This window comes from Pelophylax lessonae, assembly GCF_965119305.1.
Source record: "Pelophylax lessonae genome assembly, chromosome: 8".
In the NCBI taxonomy this organism is placed as follows: Eukaryota; Metazoa; Chordata; class Amphibia; order Anura; family Ranidae; genus Pelophylax; species Pelophylax lessonae.
This window is the reverse complement of record NC_138775.1, coordinates 17,674,556-17,682,104: the sequence shown is the minus strand read 5'-3', so window position 1 is coordinate 17,682,104 and position 7,549 is coordinate 17,674,556.

Sequence of the window (7,549 nt, the reverse complement as noted above, 5' to 3'; positions counted from 1 at the left end):
ATCACAGATAGGAAATGTAGACTGTGGCTAGGATCAGGTTGTGTCTTATTGTTGCCCAGAAACGGTAAGACCAGTTTGCCCCTCCCAAAATTAAAGCAGGAAGCTTCTTGTTTCATTTTAGGTGGAGCCTGTAGGTTTTAATGTCACTTGTGCCCCCATTGGGACATGCCCCCCCCCCTCCCAAATAATTATTCAGGTGCCACAGGGACAGAAAGTGAGGGAAAAAAAATCTCAGTGGGGGTGATGATTTTGGAGCTAAAATATTGAGGTTTTTTGATGCCTGGATTTGGAAATTTGTGAAAATCTGCACTGCCACAATCATGTCACCTCTATAAAGTAGGGCCCCAATTCTAAACATATTTGAGCTCTCAACTACAGTACATACCTCCTGTATCATCTAAACTCCCAATTGTACAGGAGCACGAAGGGCGACTGACTGCTTCTCCGCTGACACTGGCTTCAGGATCAACAATCTGCTCTTTCTCCAACACTGGCACCAAATGAGACAACTTGCTTCTCCTCCACCCCCAATGCTCTGCTGGTCCTCCAATACTGGTCCCAAGAGGGATGGCCCAATCCTCTTCTAACCTCAGTCCCAAAAGTAACTCTCTGCTGCTCCTCCAATAATGGCCTCAAGAGGGACGTCTTGCCCCTACTCTGACTCAGGCCCCAAGAGCAATGCTCCATTCCTCTTCTATTAATGACCCCAAGAGGGATGGCCCAATCCTCCTCTAACGCTGGCCCAAGGAGCGGCACTCCTCTCTTCCAACAATGGCGCCAAGAGGGGTGGCCCAATCCTCTTCTGACCTCAGTCCCAAGAGCAATGCTCTGCTGCACCTGCAATAATGACCCCAAGAGGGATGGCCTAATCCTCCTCCAACCCTGGCCCCCAAACATAATGCTCTGCTGCTGCTCCAATGGTCCCAAGTAGGACAACTTGCTCCTTCTCCGACCCTAGCCCCCAAGAATAACACTGCTGCTGTTCCAACAATGGCCTAAAGAGGGACGTCTTGCTCTTCCTCTGATGTAGGCCCCAAAAGCAATGCTCCACTCTTCCTCCAATAATGGCCCCAGGAGGGAAGGCCCAAGGCCAACACTCTGCTGCTCCTCTAACAATGGCCTTAAGAGGGACATCTTGCTCTTCTGACCCAGGCCCCAAGAGCAATGCTCCACTCCTTCAATAAAGGCCCCAAGAGTGATGGCTCAATCTGCTGTCAACCCTGGCCCTAAGAGTAACGCTCTGCTGCTCTTTCAACAATGGCTCAACATGGAACATTTTGCTCCTCTTCTGACCCTAGTCCCAAGAGTGATGCTCCTCTCCTCCAACAATGGCCCCAAGAGGGGTGGCCTAATCCCCCTCTGACCTCAGTCCCAAGAGCAACACTCTGCTTCTGCTCCAATAATGACCCCAAGAGCGATGGCCCAATCCTGGCCCCAAGAGTGACGCTCAAGTCCTTTTCTATTACCAGCCCCAAGAGGGAGAGCATGTTCTTCCTCCAACAATTTTACCAAAAGGGACGGCTTGCCCCTCCTCTGACCCCAGCACCAAAAGTGACCCTCTGCTCCTCCAACAATGGCCCCAAAAGCATTGGCTTGCTCTTCCTCTGAGCCCAGCCACAAAAGTGACCCTCTGCTTCTCCTCCAACAATGGCCCCAAAAGGGATGGCTTGCTCCTTCTCCAACCCCAGCGCCAATAGTGACACTCTGCTCCTCCTCAACAATGCCCCCTAGAACAGGGATCCTCAAACTACGGCCCTCCAGCTGTTGCGGAACTACACGTCCCATGAGGGATTGTAAAACTAACGTTCACAGACATGACTAGGCATGATGGGAATTGTAGTTCCTCAACAACTGGAGGGCCATAGTTTGAAGACCCCTGCCCTAGAAGAATGGCTTGCTCCTCCTCTTACCTCTTATCAAGGAGTAAAGCTCCACTGGTCTGCCAAAAATGACCCCTAGTGGATTTTCCCAATTCTCCAACTCCAGCCCGAAAAATGACCTCACCCTTCTCCAACAATGGCATCTAGAGGGATGGCCCAATCCTCTTTTGACCCCAGCCCCAGGAGCAATTCTCTATGCCTCCTCCAACAATGGCCTCAAGAGGGACATCTTGCTCCTCCTCTGGCCCCGAAAACCGACGCTCCACTCCTCCTATAATGGCCCCTATCCTCTCCCAAACCCTGGCCCCAAGAGCAACAATATGCTACTTCTCCAACACCAACCCCAAGAGTTACAACTTACTCCAACCATGGCCCCAAGAGCGACGGCTGCTTTTTTCTTCCAACTTTCCAAGGGTGGCAGTTCTTGTACAAAGGTGCACTTGCTCCCTCTTTCCTTCTGACTGTGCTATGGTAGAGCTTTAAAGCAGATGTGGTATGGCAGCTTAATCCCCCAAGTGAGGTATGAGGCACAGCTAGACCCTACTGCTGAGGGTTGAGCACTTTCTCCTTGAAATTCTGAAGTTGCTACAAAATACATTTAAAAAAGGGAAAGATACAATTCATCTTTTTTAACCTCTTAATACATGGAGTTGCAAGCGCTTTAGTGCTATAACTGCACGTAAACATTCGGCGCAAAAGGTTGTGTGTTTAGAATGTGCTTGCAGCATGCCCTTAGCCCCCTTACCAAGCTTTCACCCACAGTCCTTGGTCAAGGCTTTGCAGTGGGAGCCAGCGGGCTAGGCTCATAAGCATGTGACTGCTGTGAGAGCCAAGTATAGCAGTCACATGATACAAAAGCCATGCCGCCTCCCAGAAGTTATCCGCTTAATGGGCCACCAGGAAGCAATTGACTTTTTACTCTCATCCCGAATGTTGACAAATCCAGCAAGGGGAGAAGAGCAAGATGTCACTCTTCTGGCTGGTTGTAATGTCCCCACCAGGAGAAAAGGCTCCTGCTGACAAAGCCCCAAGGTTCATCCAGGGCCGTAAGCCAATCCACCTCACCAAAGGGCAGAGGGTGGCTGAACCAGTTCATGGGGACTGCAACTCTGGTTCTGCTTGGAAAGCACCCAATGGTTCTTGATGAGTGGGTTGGGTATACCGCCTTTGGCTGAAAAGGTACAGCTTAGTGTGTGAGGAAACCACAGGAAAATCACAGCGTCTATGAGGAACTCGCACAGAGATCATGGCCTGTGGGTGGAGTCCGCAGGGAGATCATGTCCTGTGAGAGGAGCCCGCAGGGAGATCATGTCCTGTGAGAGGAGCCCGCAGGGAGTTAATAGCCTGTGGGTGGAGCCTGCAGGGAGATCATGGAGGGTAGGAGGAGCATGCAGGGAGATCAGGGTGGGTAGGAGGAGTCTGCAGGGAGATTATGGCCTGTGGGAGGAGCCAGCAGGGAGATCACAACCTGTGAGAGGAGCCTGCAGGGCCAGGGAGGTCATGGCCGGTGAGAGGAGGCCACAGGGTGTTCATGGCCTGCGGGTGGAGCCAGCAGGGAGATCACAACCTGTAAGAGAAGCCTGCAGGGAGATCATGTCCTGTGGTAGGAGTCCACAGGGAGTTTATGGCCTGTGGAAGGAGCCCGCAGGGAGATCATTGCCCGTGGGAGGAGCCTGCAGGGAGATCATGCCCAATGGGAGGAGCCCGCAGGGAGATCATAGTCTGTGCGAGGAGCCCGCAGGGTGATCATGGTGGGTAGGAGAAGCCCGCAGGGAGATTATGGTCTGTGGGAGGAGCCTGAAAGGGGATTACAACCTGTGGGAGGAGCCTGCAGGGAGATCATGGAAGGTAGGAGGAGCCTGCAGGGAGATTATGACCTGTGGGAGGAGCCTTAAAGGGGATTACAACCTGTGGGAGGAGCATGCAGGGAGATCATAGCCTGTGGGAGGAGCCTGCAGGGAGATCATAGAAGGTATGTGGAGCCCGCACGGAGATCGTGGAAGGTATGAGGAGCCTGCAAGGAGATCATGGAAGGTATGAGGAGCCCACCAAAAGATCATGGCCTGTGGGAGGAGCCTGCATGGAGATTATGGAGGGTAGGAGGAGCATGCAAGGAGATCATGGCCTGTGGGAGGAGCCTGCAGGGAGATCACAACCTGTGGGAGGAGCCTGCAGAGAGATCTTGGCCAGTGGGAGGAACCTGCAGAGAGATCATGGCCTGTGGGAGGAGCCTGCGGGGAGATCATAGCCTGTGGGAGGAGCCCGCAGGGGGATCATAGAAGGTATGAGTAGCCCGCAAGGAGATCATGGAAGGTATGAGGAGCCCACCAAAAGATCATGGCCTGTGGGAGGAGCCTGCAAGGAGATTATGGTGAGTAGGAGGAGCATGCAAGGAGATCATGGCCTGTGGGAGGAGCCTACAGGGAGATCACAAACTATGGGAGGAGCCTGCAGAGAGATCATGGCCTGTGGGAGGAGCCCGTAGGGGGATAATTGAGGGTAGGAGGAGACCATGGGGGGTAGGACGAGTGGAGCCTGTGGGAGGAGCCTGCAGCGAGGTCACAGCATATTCAGGTGCATTTCATAAAATTGGAAAATCATCAAAAAGTTAACTGAAACTCATACGTTTTATATAGATGTGTTAAACACAGAGTAATATACAGGTATTTCAAACATTTTCTTTCTTTTCATTTTGATGATTATGGCTTACAGCTAGTGACAACCCAAATTTCAGTATCTCAGAAAATTAGAACATTACATAAGACCAATAAAAAAAAAAGAAAAAAAAAAAAGGATTTTTGATACAGAAATGTTGGCTTACTGAAAGTGTGTCCATGTACAGTATAGGATGCACTCAGTACGCGATCGGGGCTCCTTTTGCATGAATTACTACATTAATGTGGCGTGGCATGGGGCGATCAGTCTGTGGCACTGCTGAGGTGTTATGGAAGCCCAGGTTGCTTTGATAGCGGCCTTTAGCTCGTCTGCTTTGTTGGGTCTGGTGTCTCTCATCTTCCTCTTGACAATTCCCCACAGATTCTCTATGGGGTTTAGGTCAGGCGAATTTTCTGGCCAATCAAGCAGTGATACCATGATCATGTGACCAGGTATTGGTACTGGACCTCATGCAACTTGGATTCTGTGCCTCTCCACTCTTCCTCCAGACTCTGGGACCTTGATTTCCAAATGAAATGCAAACAGTAAGCCCCTTAAGGGTTGTTAAGCCACTTTAATATCCTGTCTGGTCTGTTTAATAATCCTGTGTCTGTGTATTAAAAAAAAATAAGCCGTTCTTTACCACTTTTTTATAGCGTCGATTGCCGCTCATGTGACCCGCCAGCTCTCTCCTATCCCCATCTGACGTTAGTCGGGAGGGGAGGCTGGGAGGAGAGAGGCGGCGGATCACGTGAGCGGCGATCGGCGCTCTGAAAACTGGTAAAGAACGGCTTATTTTTATAAAACACTGACACAGAGGCACACAGGATTATTAAACAGACCAGACAGGACGGTATAAACAGACTGTAGACAGGATATGAAACTTTAAATGAAACTACAGCAGCAGGAGGGGAGGGGGTGGGCACTGGCACAGGAGCAGACAGGGAGGGGGAGGGAGAGGACAGAGGAGGACAGGTGAGCTGCAGATGACGGAGGCAGGTAAACTGACCACAATGTCAGGGCTTAGCAGCCATGGTATACCGTGGTCAGTTTACAGAAGGGAGGACATAGCCAGGCAGGATCAGCCAGCTATTTTAGGTGATAGAAGGGGCCAAATTGCACAGTACAAGCACTGCGTTGTATAACATGCTTTAACCACTCCCCACGCAAGGACGTGCCTCAGTGGTTATACCAGGATGGTGGGTGCACCTACAGTCATCATCCCGCTACCATTCGTTTCAGCTGGCGATTGCCTACAAAGCAAAAGTGATCTGAGTGGCTAATCAGCCACTCAATCACTTTTGCAGGTGGCGGAAGGGGGCCAAACCCCCCTCCCGCCGCCTCTCCTGGGCTCTCGAGTCGCATAATGGAGACCGGGAGCGATGCGGCCGGCGGGGATGGCTACCTGGGACAGAGAGAGAGGAACTGACATTGTTCCCCTCTCTCTGTAACCCTGGAAACCAGGAGCGACAAGTATTCCGATTGGCTGCATGGGGGGGCCAGAGGAGAGATTTGGGGTCTCTCCATAAAGAGGACTGGTCACAGCCCATGCTATCAGAAGGGATGTTGTTCATCCCTTGTGATAGCAATAAAGTTTGTAAAAAAAAGTTTTTTTTTTTAAAGTGTAAAAATTTTTTGTATACAATAAAAAAAAAAAATGTAAAGCCCCCCCCCCCTGTCCCACTGTGCTTACGCGCAAATGCAAACGCAAACGTTACTCCCACACGCATATATAAACGGTGACTGCAGCACGCATGTGAGGTATTGTCGCAAACATCAGAGCGAGAGCAATAATTCTAGCACCAGACCTCCTGTGCCACTCCAAACTGGTAACCTGTAAAGGCGTTTAATCACTTGCCAACTGCCTATACTGCGGCAGGCTGGCTCAGCTGCGTGAACCGACATATGGGTACGTCGGTTCGTGGAAGCGCCCCTGGGAGCGCGTGCCCGCCCCCCCTGTAGGAAGCAGGGAAGCTGATCCACGGGGCTGGCGGCCGCACCCGCGATCACTCCCCGCTGAGAGAGAAGGACAGGCAGCTGTTGTAAACTAGGGATCGACCGATTATCGGCAAAGCCGATATATCGAAGGCCGATATGCACTTTCCCTGATATATTGGAATCAGTCCCGGAGATTACCGATATTTTGGGAAGTGCTGTACCGGAGTGATGTCTGCAGCTAGAGGCATCACCCCGGTACCGGCGTCCATAGCCGACGGTCGGCTGTCTTGTAATGACAACCAATACAGCTGAGAAGCCGCTCAGCTGTCATTACAAGGAGCGGGAGGGGACGCCCTGCCGCCTTCTGCGGCTCGCCCGGGTCTCCCGTCCCACTGGCAGACCCGGGCAACCAGCCTGCATGGCCGCCGAAGACCCGATCAAAGCCGCATTCGGCTCTGATCGGGTCTCCATGTAAAAACCCGGAAGTGATGTCATGACATCACTTCTGGGTACTTGCCGCCAGATTAAAAAAAATGACAGCAGTCAAAACAGCAAACTTGGCGTTTTGAATGCTTTAAAGTGCAGAGGAGGGGTTTGGGGTCTTTTAGACCCCCCAGATCCCTCCACAACAGTACCTGTCAAAAAATAAAAAATAAAATATCGGTAACGAAAAACCGATATCAGTCGATCACTATTGTAAACACAGCTGACCGTTCTTCTCTCTGGAATGATAACCTCCTATATAGGATCACAGGTCTCTGTGTTCATTTCACAAGTCCACCCCCCATACAGTTAGAAAACACCCCCTAGGCTCACATCTTTGATCGCCCCTGGGTTAACCCCTTCCCTGCCAGTGTCATTTTTACAGTAACAGTGCATATTTTTAGCACTGATTACTGTAGTAATGTCACTGGTCCCCCCAAAAGTGTCAAAAATGTCAGTTAGGGGTCCGATCTGTCCGCCGCAATGTTGCAGTCCTGCTAAAAATCGCTGATCGCCGCCATTACTAATAAAAAAATAAAATAAAATAAAAATGACTTTCCCCTTATTTGTAGATGCGATAACTTTTGCGCAAA